Source organism: Podarcis pityusensis, assembly GCF_964106645.2.
Source record: "Podarcis pityusensis genome assembly, chromosome: 1".
Lineage (NCBI taxonomy): Eukaryota > Metazoa > Chordata > Lepidosauria > Squamata > Lacertidae > Podarcis > Podarcis pityusensis.
The window spans coordinates 127,129,545-127,147,677 of NC_138028.1; positions in this window are offsets into that span (position 1 = coordinate 127,129,545).

Here is an 18,133-nt window from a genome sequence, read left to right on the forward strand (position 1 = left end):
ACCTTACGTTTGTCCTCATTGAAATTCAGTTTTGGTCTAGTTTTCTGATCTGTTAAGGGCATACTGAATCTTGATTTTGTCTTCTGAGGCATTAGCTACCCCTCCCAGTTTGGTTAGGGTTGCCATACATCTGGATTTTCCCAGATGTTACTGGGATTTCAAAGGTGGAATTGAGGGGGTGGGGTGTCGCTTTGTCCTGGATCTTAGGCAAGTCATTCAAAAAACCGCGCTGGTTTTACTTTCAGAAATACGGCAATCCTAAATTTGGTGTCATCTGCAAATTTGATGAGCACGTTCTCCATTCCTTCATCGAAGCTGTTTACAAAGACACTGAACAACAACGGGCCCAGGACAGAACCCTGTGGCACCCTACTTTTTTCCAGGGTGACGAGGAACCATTAGTGAGCACTCTTTGGGTTTGGTCAGTCAACCACCTAACAGTTACCTCAATTCAGCTCACATTTTACCAGCGTCTCCACAAGAACAGCATGGGAGACTTTATCAAAAGCCTTACTGAAATCAAGATATGCTATGTCCCCAGCATTCCCCTGATCCACCAAGCTTATCAAAAGAAGAAATGAAGATTTGTCTGGCATGACTTGTTTTTGAGAAATCCATGCTGGGTCTTTGCCATCGCAGCATCATTGTTTAATTATCTGTTGCAGAACCTTTCCTGGTATCGATATGAAGCTCACCAGTCTATAGTTACCTGGGTCTTCTCCCCCCCCCCCTCTTTTTGAACATGGGGACAACATTTGCCTGCCTCCAGTCTGCAAGGACCTCACCTGTTCCTCAAGAATCCTCAAAGATAGTAGACACAGAGGTTCTGAGATTACATCCACAAGCTCCTTTAGAATCCTTGTGTGCAGCTCCTCAGGCCCTGGAGATTTGAATTCATCTAAAGAAGCTGGTTGTTCCCTTACTACCTCTTTCCCTGTCTTGGGTGCAGCTCCCTCCTTGCATCATTTATTCTGTTACCACCAAGTTTAAGACATCCAGTGTTAATATATTCCGCTTTCACTTATGCTTCTGCCATTTAAAGCCCATTGCCTCATATTTGCCTCTCGGCTACCAAAGGGAAGCTGGAGCCTCAAGAACAGAACCATCTTTCTCGCCCTGGATTATTGGCAGGCCTCAGATATTCGGCTGCCTAATATTTCTTTCCTCTGCCTTAACCGCAGGATGAGCTGCCCAGCACAATCCTGCTTTAAAAACTGAATCCAAAATGAATAGTACGAAAAATAAAAAATATCTTTTCGCTGGGCCTTTGTCCAGCTTTGCACCGCAGGCAATGACTAAACGCTTTTGTATGTGTTGCAATGAGGGATTCGATCCAGTAGAATTTATCAGAAGGGCTCAGATTTTTTACATGTTGCTCTTTGTTCTGCCTTTTCTGCGGTTTAATGAAGGGAAGGAGGGTGGGGAGGGATTTTTCGCTTGTGTTTGGATTCCAGCTCCCTTCCCCATCATGTTTCATTCTTCTTTTTCTTTCGGCTTCAGCCAGCTCCAGCTTTTTCTTGGGCAGAAGGAAATGTTACTGGGTTTTGGCTACCTTGACAGCCAAGAAACAAGCTTTCCTTTCAGTCAGCAACCCAAGTGATGACACCAATTTCCTCAGACGAGGGCTGAGAGAATTCCGACTCAAAACATCCCCCCTGCCTCAGATATTTTCATGAGTCTGTCTCGACTCTTTTTGCTTGGCTTGCGCATTTGAGCTTGACTTTTCCTTAACCTTTTTTAAAAATTGTTTTGATGCATGTTTGTGATTACTCGATGCATGCCGGAGAAAAGAATTTTGCCCCTGGAATATATAACATGTGTGCCTATGCCGCTCTGTAATATTATCTCCTCTCAATTGATAAGTTGCTCTATATGCTCTGCGTTCGCTTACTCCGATTATTTATTTATTTGTGCATTTATTTATTTTAAAATAAGGGACATTAGAAAACTGCAAAAGTAAAAAATAAATAAAGGGGGGGGGAGAGGCTTGCGTTTTAGCCAAGATTTGCAATGTTGAGAGTTCAATTACTGGTTTTCACATGATTCCTATGTGGCCCTGAGAAAATCATATTGCAGAAGTCTTGAAGCTTGAGTTGCTAAATAATGAATCTGATTGGTTGTTGGACGCTGTGGTCTAAACCACTGAGCCTCTTGGGCTTGCCAATCAGAAGGCTGGAGGTCTGAATCTCCACAATGGGGTGAGCTCCTGTTGCTCTGTCCCAGCTCCTGCCAACCTAGCAGTTCGAAAGCACACCAGTGCAAGTAGATAAATAGGTATCACTGTGGTGGGAAGGTAAACAGCATTTCCGTGTGCTCTGGTTTCCATCACGGTGTTCCATTGTGCCAGAAGCAGTTTAGTCCTGCTGGCCACATGACCTGGAAAGCTGTCTGTAAACAAGTTATAGCTTAGGGCCCCACTCTCTTGGGACCCCCCAAAAAAATTAAAGGGGGAAAAACCTAGATGTACATTTCCAAAATATAAGATAAAAAACAAATAAAATAAAACCTACATACAGCAACAGTGTTTTGTGTTTTGTATGGGCCTATTAGGTCCATAAATTACCACATAGCATATATTCAACACAAAAAACAGTGACAATTTGTTGTTGACAAAGGACAGCTGGCCCCATTACCTCCAGTAGCTTAGGGCCTCATCGAACCTAAATCTGGCCCTGCTGCCGACTCACTGCTGTCACATCACTCTCTTGAATAGGGTTGAACAAATCTGTACCTTCAGCTTCTCTCCATTCTTCATTTTTACCTTCCTAAGTTTATAGTGGTCATTGACCATAATAAAATGGCTTGTACTTGTGTTTACACTCCTAAACTCCGTTCTTCATGTCAGTTTGTGAATTTTTTTAAAAGTCCTATTAAAATCCAGCATTTTAGCGCGGATTTCTCCAAATATACACATTTTTTACGCAATATACACATTTTTGGCAAAACCATTTCCCCATAATATAATGAATTTTTTTCACTTTAGCAGGAACATTTTCCCTACAAATCGCTTGGCTGGAGAACTGCGCTGAAAAGTTCAGAGAAATGTAAATATCAAAAGATGGCTGCGTTTTTGTTCGCAAATTGTTTCAGAAGATATGAATTAAGTAGGTTTGCCTTCAAATGTGACCTGAATTGAATTTATCCCACATCCTAACTCTGGGGATCATGGCTGGGGAGATTGCAGAGAAAAAGCAGTTGGGGGGGGGGGAGCGGTCTAAGCAATGCCACCTCCTCTTTGCAGGAAAGAAGCAGTGGTTAAGTTTCACAGTTCTCTATTGCTGCCCAAAATATAAATCATCCCTCAGATACTATCCTGCTTTCGTTATCTTTTCTCTTCATAATTGTCTTTATTTATTCAAATGTATTCTCCACCCTTAGGCTTATTTGAAACACATGCCAAATATACTCAAAATATAGGTTATGTGAGACAAAATAATACATTTTTTTTGGGGAAAAAATGTACCTAGCCATAAAAGACCTACCCAGATAAAAACATATCAGCTCTGAAAGATGCTGAGGTGTGGCAGACTTCCAAAGTGAGGAGTTTTATAACCGAAGAGCAGGCATGTAGAACTTTTTTTAATGAACCCTCGCAGTCCTTATCTGAAATTTGGAGGCCACAATTAAGAGGTTGCCCTAAGCTGACAATATGTGCTATGGTAGGACAGAGGGGGAAATTCTCAAAGGCTGCAGTCTTAGGAGTAAGTACCATTGAACTGAACAAAACTTACTTCTGCGTATTTGTTCATGAGGGGCATAGGTAAAGGGTGTGATCTATTGCCACCCTGGGCTCCTTCGGGAGGAAGGGCAGAATTGAAAATTAATAATAAACAAAATATCACATTTCTGTACAGTCAAACCTCGGTTGTCAAATGTAACCCGTTCCGGAAGACAGTTCAACCTCCAAAACGTTCAGCAACTGAAAACTGAAAGCGGAAGCCTCAGTACAATAGAGAAACTCAAAACGGAAGCAGCATAGCATGTTCGGCTTCTGAAAATTGTTTGAAAACCGAAGCAGTTACTTCCGGGGGGGTTTTGCGTTCGGGAGCCGAAATGTTCGAAAACGGAGCCGTTCGAGAACTGAGGTTTGACTGTACAGTGGTACCTCGGTTTACGAACTTAATCCGTTCCGGAAGTCGGTTCTTAAACTGAAGCTGTTCTTAAACTGAGGCATACTTTCCCTACTGAGGCCTCCTGCCACCGGTGCCCTTACACCGTTCGGCTTCCGGGGCAAAGTTTGCTAACCAGAACACCCACTTCCGGTTTTGCAGAGTTCGTTCACCGAATAGTTCGTTAACCGGGCTGTTCCTAGACCGAGGTACCACTGTATATGAAATCCAGCAGCTGCCCTCTATGTCCTTTCACAAGCAATCACAGAGGCCGGTTCTGCTTGAAGCATACCTAACCTCATTGGGAATCTATCTGAATGAATGAATCTGTCCTAAGGTCGGGAACCTCAAGCCTGTGGGCCAAATCTGGCCAGGCATGGGCCTTAATTTAGCCCGTGAGGCCGTTTCCCCCAAACCACATCCACCTGTCCTGCTCCTGGCACCATATGTTGCATGAGCCAAGGGACAGACAAAGCTGTGGCCTTCCTATTGGTGCGCACGTTGAAGCATTGTATCCCAGCATGCATCAGCTGACAGGCCCTGGGAGAGATTGCCTGCGAAGTGTGATTCTTTTTTTAAAAAAAATATTTTTTATTAAATTTTCCATTTTAACAATCCAATCAGATCACATTAAGTATTCCAAATTATACAAATACATATCATATAGTCCAAATATTCTGCCAAATTATAAATTTTTGTTGGGGCTTCCCATGCTTCAAGTTCGGTGGGGCTCTGATCATCTTATGTCTCTACTGCCTTGAGTTTCCAATAGTTCCTTCTTTAAATCTTCCTGTTGTTATCCTTCCTTCTTTCATGGCCTCTGAGTTGTTTCCACAGGCGAGTTGAAGTAAGCAATAATGTGCTTCTGTGTGAAATTTGTATGCCTTTTCTTTTTTTTTTTGCAGCTGGTAAGTCTATTGTTTGCAGTATGTCCTCACACGCTGGTGTTTATGCCGAATCAACCCACAAGTCCTTCTCTGGTGGCAGACGCCATCTTCTCCCTGCGAAGTGTGTTTCAAAGTGTTTTCAATAGAAGCTGTTGGGAAACAGGCGGATTTAGGGAAGTGCAACCGGTAACCCCCCACAGGGACAGCTAGGAAGCGCTGGACTTTGGGAAGGAGATGTGAGGGCTCCAACAGAGTCCTAGAAGCCTCCTTCTCAAAGCCTAGTTAGCACTTGCCCAGGTTTGGGAAGGAGGTGGGGCATACAAATGTTGGAAGCCATGAACAGCTGGCCTTTTAAGCCTCACTGCCAAGCAGGGTAACAGCCAATCCCCAGCCAGCCAGCGAGTCACCACCCTCCAAGCAGGGCCTCTGATTGGCCCATTCAAATTTGTCCTCTTTGGCGGGAAGACTGCTCCTCAATACCGGCAGCCGAGGAGAATTCCCCAGCATCAGCCGGTGAGTGAGGATGCTCTAGGTGCCAGGGACTGAGGCAGAGTGCGAAACAACTTATTACTTATACCCCACCCATCTGGCCAGGCCTCCCTAGCCACCATGGGCAGCTCCCAACAGAATATTAAAAACATGATAAAACATCAAACATTAAAAACTTCCCTAAGCAGGTGTCTTCTGAAAATCAGGTAGTTGCTTATTTCCTTAACATCTGGTGGGAGGGTGTTCCACAGGGCGCTTGCCACTACCAAGAAGGCCCTCTGCCTGGTTCCCTATACAGTGGTACCTCAGGTTAAGTACTTAATTCGTTCCGGAGGTCCGTGCTTAACCTGAAACTGTTCTTAACCTGAAGCACCACTTTAGCTAATGGGGCCTCCTGCTGCCACCGTGCCGCCAGAGCACAATTTCTGTTCTCATCCTGAAGCAAAGTTCTTAACCTGAAGCACTATTTCTGGGTTAGTGGAGTCTGTAACCTGAAGCGTATGTAACCTGAAGTGTATGTAACCCGAGGTACTACTGTATCCTCACTTCTTGCACTGAGGGAACTGCCAGAAGGTCCTTGGCGCTGGACCTCAGTGTCTGGGCAGAACGATGGGGGGTGGAGACGCTCCTTCAGGTACACAGGGCCTGCAGCCCTGGTCTGTCCCATAATGTTATTCTTCTCCCTCCCCTGTGGGCAATGGTGACTGAGATGAAGAGAGGAAAATGACTGGTCTGCATGGTTTTCACTTACATGCTACTCACATGGACTGAGCCACAGGGCAGGTGCTGGGGGGGACACACACGAAGAGGACCGCTGAGTTCTGTCACCTCCTTGTTTTCTATCTCCCATTGGCCCTTGCTGCAGCTTTCGCCTTCCTCCCTGCACATCTCAGCATCGCTCTTCAAGGGTGAGTGAACTTGCCCTAATGAGACTGTCTGCCAACTGGTTACAAACAATTGTGCATGTTGATGTGTCATTTTGATATTGATTAAATACGGAGTAAGATGTTGCCTATTTCTCGGATGGCAGTCAGCCCTGCTCTTTTCTGGCGGCTTGCTTATAAGCTACGCGTCGCAGTGTGCAGACCAACTGCCAGAAAAGTTTGGCCAAGGCTCCTTCGAGCAAGGCAAGAATATTTGTGGGATGATCGTGTGACGCGAAGGCTTTGAAAATATGTTTCACATTTGATTTGGGAAATGGGAGAGTGGAGGAGGGGTACACACACACACACACCACCACCACCAAAACTTGGGAGTTGGTGGGAGGCTGGAAGCTCATAGGTGAGAGCTGAAAGTGTTCACTCTTTTGTGTATGGAATAAGGGGCATGATACAATTGTGATAGAAGGTTTGTGTTTGCTTTTTCATTTCACCCTTCCTCCTCCTTTTCTTATTCTTGATTTTTTTATCTTTTCCTTTTAGATTAGCTTGCCTTTTAATGTATTTCACGTGGAAAACTTTAAATAGAAATTGAATAAAAACAAACTTCAAAGTCGATCTGGAAAAGTTGCTTAAAAAGGGAGGGAATCAGGTTTAACCGATTGTAACCACCCTTTAGGACGCAGGTGGTGCTGTGGGTTAAACCACAGAGCCTAGGACTTGCCAATCAGAAGGTCGGTGGTTCGAATCCCCACGACGGAGTGAGCTCCCGTTGCTCGGTCCCTGCTCCTGCCCACCTAGCAGTTCGAAAGCACGTCAAAGTGCAAGTAGATAAATAGGTACCACTCCAACGGGAAGGTAAACGGCGTTTCCGTGTGCTGCTCTGGTTCACCAGAAGTGGCTTAGTCATGCTGGCCACATGACCCGGAAGCTGTACGTCAGCTCCCTCGGCCAGTAAAGCGAGATGAGCTCTGCAACCCCAGAGTCGGTCATGACTGGACCTAATGGTCAGGGGTCCCTTTACCTTTAACCACCCTTTAGATACTATCATTTATGTCACATTTGAAACCTGCCCCCCCCCCGATGCTCAAGGCAGTGTACATGAGAGCAGACCCTTCAAGTGTCCCTATTTTCCAGGGACAGTCCTGGATTTACAGAAGCCATCCCAGTTTCTGATTTGATCCTGCTTTTCCTTAGGACGCCCCATTTTCATCAGAGAAATGTTGGAGAGTAAAGTGTTATGCGACTCCCAAGCTAAGGAGATAACAACATTTTGAAGACATCTGTTTTTGTGGTTTTTTTTAAATGATATTTATTAAGAATTTTAAAATTACAAGAAAAACGAAAAGAAAGAAAGAGAAAAAACAAAGGAAAAACAAACCACAATCAAGCAATATAAATTGATAAAAATCAAAATCAAAAAGTAACAACAAAACACGTAACACAAGACAATCAAAAAGCAAAAATAAACCACAAAAATTTAAAAACAAATCCAATATTCCAAAATCCTTAACTGTCATTGCCTTATTTCATCGACCTCCTCACTCCTCCCTTTTTTGTATCCTAGTTGTTAATTATCACAGCAAATCCTTTCCATTTTTCATAATATTCTGTCATTAAATTACCTTAATCTATTTTAACCTTATCTTACTATAAAAGACCCTAAAACTTAAAACTTAGATCTTATTTATACCAGTTTCTCATAACCATAACATATTCCTACATAATTCTTTTAACATTTTTGCTAAAGCCAAATGATTTCGTTCCAACATTTTTTCTAACATTCATCAATTTTATAAAACAATCCTAATAATTTTTTTTTTTTTAAAAAAAACTTTCTTCCAATTTTCATCCAGTGTCTCTTCCTCCTGGTCCCGGGTTTTGTCAGTCCTTTCTATCCCATCAATCTAGCTCATTAACCTGGTAATCTTATGTCCGAGGCCCTTAAGTCTCTTCCATGTCCCTTCCGCAGCTCTTCTTCATATTTATACACATTTTGAAGACATCTGAAGGCGGCCCCATATAGGGAATTTTTTTTAATGCTAAAAGGTTTTATTATTCAACCAGAGCCAGGGCCTTTTCAACACTGGCTCCGGCCTGGTGGAACGCTCTGCCTCATGAGACCAGGGCCCTGCAGGTTCTGATTTCTTTCCGCAGGGCCTGTAAGACAGAGTTGTTCCACCTGGCCTTTGGCTTGGAGCCAATTTGATTCCCTCCCTCTCTTTCTTTTTTCTTTTTCCTTTCTCTTCCTGTAATGAGGCTGCATTTTAATATTTTAATGTTTCAATATTTTAATGTTGTATTTTAATCTTGTTTTTAAGTTCTATTCATTCAACTTGTTTTTATTATTGCTTGTTAGCCGCCCTGAGCCCGGCCTTGGCTGGGGAGGGCAGGGTATAAATAATAATAATAATAATAATAATAATAATAATAATAATAATAGCTTTAGGGCTGAGGAAGAATTCAAACCCAGATATGTTTGATCTAAGGCCAGGGCTGTAGCTGCCACACTGCATTCACTCTCAAGTTAAGGTTTAACGTGTTTTTACTATGGCTTGATTTTATTTCTTAAGCAACACGATGACCAGTATACTAGATAGCACTAAAAACAAAATGTGTACACTTGTAAATTCTCTAATATATTTGAAATCAAATGAACACACTCTGTCAATCTTTGGAAGTCCATAGAAGTGTAATAAGTCTATAGTTGAAACAAAGTAATAGATGCTATTATGGTGCTGGAGGAGACTCTTGAGAGTCCCATGGACTGCAAGAAGATCAAACCTATCCATTCTTAAGGAAATCAGCCCTGAGTGCTCACTGGAAGGACAGATCGTGAAGCTGAGACTCCAATACTTTGGCCACCTCAGGAGAAGAAAAGACTCCCTGGAAAAGACCCTGATGTTGGGAAAGATGGAGGGCACAAGGAGAAGGGGACGAAAGAGGACGAGATGGTTGGACAGTGTTCTCGAAGCTACAAACATGAGTCTGACCAAACTGCGGGAGGCAGTGGAAGACAGGTGTGCCTGGCGTGCTCTGGTCCATGGGGTCACGAAGAGTCGGACAGGACTAAACGACTAAACAACAACAACAATAGATGCTATCCTGTGGGCTAAGTGGAAAAACTTTTTAGGCGTTCATGGTACCAAAGTAGTAAGTGAATAACAACGTAGGACAGTGATCCCAGATAATCTGACTGTTTTGCTGGAATCTTCTTCAGCACAACCCGTAGATTAGAAAAATGCACAAGGAGCAGTGGTCATATGGACTTTCAAAGATTGACAGACATGTGTTCACGTCTGTCCTCCTCTTCCTGGGAATGTTCAGGAGGAGGGGGGCACCCCCCACCATTCCTCCTAAGCCCAGTCCCTGACTCCTGTAAGTACTTGCTCCACCCCCATATCCATCAGGCCACCGACCACTAAGGCACCAGATATGGTCCGGCTTTCCCCTCTGAACTTCCAAGGGCCCATCCTCTCTAGTCTATGATAATAATAATTTATTACTTATACCCCACCCATATGGCCAGGCCTCCCCAGTCTACACTAGGTTCCTCCACCCCATCCTACTGCCCCAGGGGCCACCCCTTAACTTCCAGGCTCGGCTTCCTCTGCCTTGAGCCAGAGCCTCAGGAAACTGGCAAACCTTGACTGGAGCTACCATGCTCAACCACCATTCTGTCTCCACAGTCTACCCTCACGGCCTCTCCTTTGTCAGGTTGCCATCTAGCTCCTGCGCTGCTGCCAGGACTTCATGTGGCAAAGCCAATCTGGCTTTCTGAGGGTAGGGAGAGACAATGTCTTCTGGCAACACAACCCAGACGACTTCTGCCGCTCAGTTTTCCCTCAGGCTTCCTGCTTATTTTAGCAAGGGGATTGGGGAAGAGCTGCTTGAGTGGAGTCCAAAGCGCCGTGCAGAAAGCAGGCAGAGATTACGTGCCAAGTGAATTCGATAAGGAAATATTTAGCTTAGAGTTGCTTCTGAATTTCACCTGAAGCAAAACTCGAGGACTAAATTCCCCGAGGTGTTCTGACAAGGCGCATCAAGAGGAGTTTTGAGGAACCGCAAATCAATGGGTCAGTGAAAATGGCGATTTTTCCGCCCAACTGCAATTGTTTTTGAGTCAAGAAAATGGCACCAAGGTTCATCTCATCCAGCACTGCTAAGCTAGTCGAAGTATGGTGCAAATCTATAGCCCGTCTGTTATAAGACCTGTTCAAAGAATATATAAGAGCAGTGTTTTTTCCCCTGGGGGTACACAGGGGTATGCATACCCCTAAACATTTTGTGAATCTAATGGGAGAAGAAACTAATTTTTTAATTTTTAAGTTTCTTCTCTAGCATGGTGAATCGTCAGTTCCATTGCTACCCCTGATGGCAGCCTCATTTCCTGTTATGGTGTTTCCTGAGTCTCAGACAGAAGCGAGCGTTTAATGTGTGAAGCAGTATGGAATGTGGATGTGTGGTGTTTTACTGATGAAAGTTTGGCCTCATTGAGGGGCAGCATTTCAGTATGAGTAGGAAAATTACTATTTTTCATCATCACAGCCAGCAAAGAAGTGTAAAGTTAATGATGACTCTGTAAAAACAAAAGATGGGACAACGGTGTTGGGCATGTTCTTTGTACTTTTGTCCATTTACTGTATTTATTTTTCAACATTTGAACTATAAAATGGTGATTTTCTTGAGTCAAAATCAGAGTACCACTAAACATTTTTTTTAGAAAAAAGCACTGTATAAGAACATAAGGTACCATACTTTTCTGTGTTTATTTTTTTAAAAAAATATTTATTACTTTTTCAACAATTTAAACACTACAAAAAAAGGAACCATACAATACAATACAAAACAATACAAAAACACTACATAACACTAACACATTAAACTAACAAAACAGAACAAAACAAAACAAAAACAGTTTAAAACACATCAAACAATTTCAATATATTATCTTTCATTCACTTATTTCAACGACCTCCTCACACCTCCCTTTTTGTATTCCACTTCTGTTAATTGTTTCAGCAATTCCTTTCCATCTTCCTCTGTTTTCTATCCTATAATTATCTTAACACATTCTAACCTTATTTTTTCCTTTAATACTCTATTAATCTATTTATACTTAATTTCTTATAACATTTCTACTAAAGCCATATAACTTCATTCCAACATTTTTCTAACATTCATTAATTTTACAGTATTTCTGTAAATAGTCTTTAAACTTTTTCCAGTCTTCTTCCACCAACTCTTCTCCCTGGTCTCGGATTCTGCCAGTCATTTCCACCAGTTCCATATAGTCCATCAACTTCATCTGCCATTCTTCCCGGGTGGGTAAATCTTGTGTCTTCCAACATACTTTTCTGTGTTTAAGTTGCCCCCATGTATAAGAGGTTTTTTTGGGACTCAAATTTTAGAAAATGGGGGGAGATGGCAAAAAGTTTTTTTTTGTGGGGGGGGGATTACCCAGGGTTATTGAGCTTTTTCTAGGGGGGAATGCCGAAAAAACTCCACCTCTCGTCTGTCCCCTCGCCGGCAGAAGCTGCCAATGGCACGCCCAATTGCCTCAGCGTCGCCCAATCAACACCACCCACTGACGACCAATAACACGCACAATAGCCGCTGACATCCACAGCAGCAACCAATCAAACGTCCACCCTATGCACTACCCATGTATAAGACGACCCCCACTTTTTAGCATGATTTTTAAAGGAAAAAACCTAGTCTTATACACGGGAAAGTACGGTAAGTTGTGGCTATAGGGCATAGGCACTGCCCCCCTCCACTTTCCCACATTCAATGGGAAGGGGTTATAACTGCATTTAGCTGAGCATCCTATTAGTCCTCCCCATCAGTTGTTGATCCGGGTTCCTAATGATGAGGGAAGGCTTCTGAGTGCTTTCAGCTGAATGCAGTTTCAGTTCCCTTTCAGGCCTTTACAATGTGGGCAGAGCTGGATTAACCATTAAGCAAAATAAGCCCATGTTTAGGGCATCAAGAGAAGGGTAGCACCACATCAATTTTACATTGCCAGATTTCTTACATTAATGGTCACAGATTGATCAGATGAGCATTCATATTCTTAGTTGAAGTGTATTAAAAACCCCAACAGAACGACGATGCAACAAGGCAGGCTGGATGCCGTATCCCTAGTAAGTATAGAAGCAGATGCGTTACGTAAATAAGTTTTGAGGATCTGATCAAAAGCATTGCAATTAGAAAAGGCAGGAGAAAATTTTTCCAATATAAATAAAGTGGAAGTATACAAAAATAAACATTGTTTTCCACATTACGGTAGGTTTTGTTTCATTTTGAAAAATAAAATCTTATTTTACAGTTTATTGTTGTTTATATTTTGAATTAGACATATACGGGGGCGCCAATTTCTTTTAAGTGCTTAAGGTCTTAATCTGGCCCTGAATGTGGGGAAAGTTGGGGTGAAAGGGATGGGAACATTGTACAGGCCTTGCATGCCCAATGTATCATTTGCCTAATGCTCTTAAAAACTCTTACAAGGAGTGGTGCAGCTTGCAATCGGAACTCCCCCCTTCCTTTTTCTAAGGGCATAGTTTAAGTAAAATGCTAGCCATTTTAAGGCCTTTTATTCTTTCTTAAAAGTGCTTTGCATGCTTCACTTGAGAAGCAAAATAAATGGTATTAAGGTATGGTTACCAGATTTTTTTCAATGAATCCGGGGACACTTTTTTTTTTGAAGCTGAGTAGCAACAGGGAGTCGGTAGTGGGGATGGTGAGGCAAAAGATCCTGGGCCCAAGCACACATGCATATTGTATAAAGGTGCAAAGTCCTTCTTTCGCACCCTGTGAAACATAAATGCGCAGACTTTTTAAAAAACAAGGCAACGGTGCGCAACAGAGCCTGTGACTCCTGAGCCTCCCCCAATCTGTCAAAACAAAGGGGGAAGGGGGCAGGAGATCTGTACCGTCAGACGTCCCTGGTTCCCCTTCGGCAGTGGCGGTGGCAGTGAGCAGCTCCTGAAGCCAGCCAGAGCCAACTGTGCTACGAGGCTGGCTCCGGGCCGTAGCTGTCAACCGTCCCTTATTTGGCGGGAAACTCCCTTTTCAAATCTGTAAATTGACAGCTATGCTCTGGGCTGCTGAGGCTGCCACTGCCACGTTTCCCGGGGACAGATTTGCAAATCCGGGGACTGTCCCCAGCAACCGGGGACATCTGATAACCCTATATTAAGGTGGATGACGATTTTTGCCCCTTCCTTCTTTCTTCAAAATGATTAGATCTTTGGTTGGAAAGAGCTAATGGGATCTGGTAATCTTAGAAGTATCTCAGCACTGTGGTTTTTACGCCACTTGTCACTTTTAGCCCCTGCGTTGAATCCTTTATTCATATTTTATATGAATAATATTTACTCATAAATGCTAATGTATCTTCTTACTGTGCTTTTTGTCAAGAGCTGGGCATTCCAAAAAGCGTTCTTTGTTTTGCTAGAGTGAATCTAATGAAAGTGGATGCAAACTGCGGTAAAATGAAAGGAAAATTGGTAGCAATTGTAGATACACGGCCAACCTCAGTATGTCTAATGCATGATGAAGCAATTATACTGTTTATAATTACGAAAGGTGGGGAGTAAGGCAAAGGAAAGCAGTCAGAATGACCAAAAATCTCACTCTGTGGTATGATTAGCCTAATAATTAATCCAGCTCCAATCTGGGCTAGGGGGGCAGGGATTATGGAAGTAAGTAAAACTAAAGGCTTATTGAAATGGCTGTGATGAGGCATTCTACTTAAGCGTCTACTATTCTAAATGCTACAAACATAGGTCTCAATGAGGCTGCAGGCAAAGTTGAATTTGGATCTTGACTTCAAATCGTTTCTCATAGTCTACACCAACATTGGTGCTTTTCAGATGTTTCAGACCAGAGCTTCTCCACCATCTCTGATCGTTGGCCCTGCTGGCTGGGAGTGACATTAAGTTGTTGCTTGAAACATCTAGGGGGGAACCGGGTTGGCGAAGGCTATCCTACACCATCTGATGGAGGGAAGTATATTTCCCTTGTGTTGGGGAGAGTGGTGGAATCTGCCCAACCAAGATCACCCCAAGGAAGGTGCAGAGGAAGACGATTTCGAGTCTGTAGTGGGAAATAGAGGTTGTGTCCTGCGGATCAGCACAGAACCGGCTGTAGGGGAGGGCGACTGGATCGCCCACACTGGGTACCGAGCTGAGAGGGCACTGCCAGGGTGTGGCACAGCAATGACAAACAATGGTAGGCAAGCAGTGGGGCGACGAATTTTGGCGCGGCACTGAAATTTTAAAGCCCAAAGTCTGTGTCAGGGAGCTGACAAGGAGAACAGGTCATTCACAGATCAGAGACAGACAGCAAAACACTGGCTAACTTACAGTTGGTTTCTTTATTAAGGAAGCAGTACAGAGAACACACTGAGATTTCTAAGGGTTGCTCCTGTCTAGACTGGCCTCTCCTCCCTAGTCCTCTGTTTCATGCCCCTCCCTCGGTCTATGGCAACCCCCAAGAGACATTTTCTGTGTCTGCTTGGCTCTCTGCTTGGTGACATGCAGCAGAGAGGAGGGCTTGCAGGTTGTCAGCAGAGAAGTTGTCAGAGTGGCTCTGTGGTGGACTCTGTGGTGGGCTTTGTGCCTGTTTTCCTCCTCTTCATCATCCTTCAAGCTCCCTGCCTCCAGTACTCCGTGTCATTAATTCTACTCAATAATAATCCAGAGCAGAACTCCGACATATACCGTATTTTTCGCTCCATAAGACGCACCTGACCATAAGACGCACCTAGTTTTTAGAAGAGGAAAACAAGAAAAAAAATATTCTGAACGAAACAGTGGATGTATGATTTTTGTGGTTCATGCTGTGGCCACAGACATGTGATCTGATGGGGCGACACAATGCAAAAATCCTGAGGATCCATGTGGATCCATGCTTTGTAACCATGTTTTTGCGCCATTGCGGCCCCACGCAACAGTGGGTGTGTGATTTTTTTGGTGCAGGCTGCAGCCATGGACATGCTATGTGATCTGATGGTGAATTTGGGGTAAATTTGGGGTGACCCAATGTAAAAACCCTGAGGATCCATGGGCTTTTACCTCCCCCTTCCCAGGCAGCCTCCGCTAGCGTCCCTTATCTCTCATCTGATCCCACCGATCAGCTGTTTCCTTTCAACACTCCCTTCCCTCTTGTTTGCCTTAGTGTCTTTTCCTTCGCTGGAGAAGTTTTTTGCTCCTCCTTTTCTTCTAATTTCTCTCCTTATTGCTTTAGTCTTCCTGTTTTCCCCCTTTGCAAGTCTGCTGTCTTTACCTCCCCCCTCCAAGGCAGCTTCCTTTATCTCTAGTGTCCCTTATCTCTCTCCCCGATTGGCAAACGATCAGCGGCTTTGTTTCAACACCCACTTCCCTCTTTCAAAAAATGAGAGCATGATCTGCTTTTTGCCCCTGAGCAATTCGGCTCCAGGGAGCACGCATTCGCTCCATAAGACACATAGACATTTCCCCTTACTTTTTAGGAAGAAAGAAGTGTGTCTTATGGAGCGAAAAATACTGTAAGCCCAGAGTCCTCAATTGATCAGAGGTCCGTGAGCTTCATTGAGGTGGTACATAGTATGCTTATAAATTTCATACAATTGGTTTGTTTTGTTTCTTGTTTTTAATTTTATACCACCCTTCAACTGAAGATCAAAGGGTGATTCACAACATTAAAAATACAAAACCTGAACACAATACAAACAATAAATCGAAAGCAAACCCATAACACCGCCTCCTGCAAACACATAAACACACACAGCATCTAGCACAGCAAGCCATACAATTGCTGCAACAAGCAAAACATTTTAAAGTGGTCCTCAATGGTTTTCAAGTGGGCTCTGTGTGTGTGTGTGTGTGTGTGTGCGCGCGCGTGTGCAGGGGGGAACTCCAATAACCGCTGCTTTAAGTGGTTTGCAAAGAATATAAAATACACATAAAAACTGTCAATGAAAACCCACCTTGGAAACTAGTTTATTAAAAAAAAAAAAAAAAAGCAGATAAATGAAGCCAACACTTAAAAGTGTACAATTTAAGCTTAAATTACAGATTACAATACACATCGACTTTGCGTGTTTGGGTAGGCTTGCCTAAACAGGCACCGAAAGGAATGCATGCAGAGAGGAAGCCTGCCTAATGTCAATGGGGTGAGGAGTCGCCACGCTAAAAGGCTGGTCGCTTGCAAGTGCAAAATGAACATCCTGCAGCTTTTGCAAAAGTGCCTGTTGCACAGACTGAAGTGGCTGAGTGAGCGCATATGGGATAAGGTGATCCTTCAAAGTAAACTGTTCTCAGGTTGCTAGCGGCTTGATAGACTCATAGCAACGCTGGCCTGATAACAAATTGGCAGCTACCGCAGAACTCTGAGCAGGGCTGTTATACGCAGGCAGGGTCTCACTCCTGTCAGCAATTGCAGTATTCAGCTGCTGAACCAAGCATACAGACCCTCCAAGTGTCACTATTTTCCAGGGATGGTCCCAGATTTACAGAAGCCATCCCGGTTTCTAATTTGATCCTGGAATGTCTCTCGCTTTTCCTTAAGGTAAAGGTAAAGGTACCCCTGACCTTTAGGTCCAGTTGCGACCGACTCTGGGGTTGCGGCGCTCATCTCGCTTTATTGGTCGAGGGAGCTGGCGTACAGTTTCCAGGTCATGTGGCCAGCATGACTAAGCCGCTTCTGGCGAACCAGAGCAGCGCACAGAAATGCCGTTTACCTTCCCGCCGGAGTGGTACCTATTTATCTACTTGCACTTTGACGTGCTTTCGAACTGCTAGGTGGGCAGGAGCAGGGACTGAACAATGGGAGCTCACCCCGTCGCGGGGATTTGAACCGCCGACCTTCCGATCGGCAAGCCCAAGGCTCAGTGGTTTAGACCACAGCGCCACCCGTGTGCCTTCGCTTTTCCTTAGGATGTCCCTATTTTCATTGGAGAAATGTTGGAGGGCATGGAATAGGACATGTCCAGGGCACTTCAGCCGCAACTTGCCAGAGGGAAGGGAAATGCTGACCTTATATCCCTTCCCGGCTCTTGCCACCAGGTGCAGCGAGTTACCAAGCGGCCTCACATGTGCGGCCACTCCTTGCCTCTCCAGAACAAATTTAGGAAGGCCCCAGTCCTGCAAAGTCCTACTGGTCACAGGGGCTGGCTCCTGCATGCACTCCTGACACTGGATGTCCCTATTTTCATCAGAGAAATGTCGGAGGTGATGTCTCTATTTTTATCGGAGAAATGCTGGAGGGTAAGAGTGCAAGGGATGCCCCACACATGTGTCGTTGGGCCTGAGGTTAGGCTGAGGAGCGGGGCAGGACTTACAGAGCAGCTTCTATCAGTTGCCAGGGGTGAGAATCTTCTGACTGGTGTCCTTTGGGATGTAGTTAAAGGTAAAGGGACCCCTGACCATTAGGTCCAGTCGTGGCCGACTCTGTTGGCCGAGGGAGCCGGCGTACAGCTTCCGGGTCATGTGGCCAGCATGACTAAGCCGCTTCTGGCGAACCAGAGCAGCGCACAGAAACGCTGTTTACCTTCCCGCTGGAGCGGTACCTGTTTATCTACTTGCACTTTGATGTGCTTTTGAACTGCTAGGTGGGCAGGAGCAGGGACCGAGCAACGGGAGCTCACCCCGTCATGGGGATTCGAACCGCCGACCTTCTGATCGGCAAGTCCTAGGCTCTGTGGTTTAACCCACAGCACCACCCGCGTCCCTTGGGATGTAGTTAGTCTTGGGTAAATAACCATCAGTGTGGTCTTCATGACTCC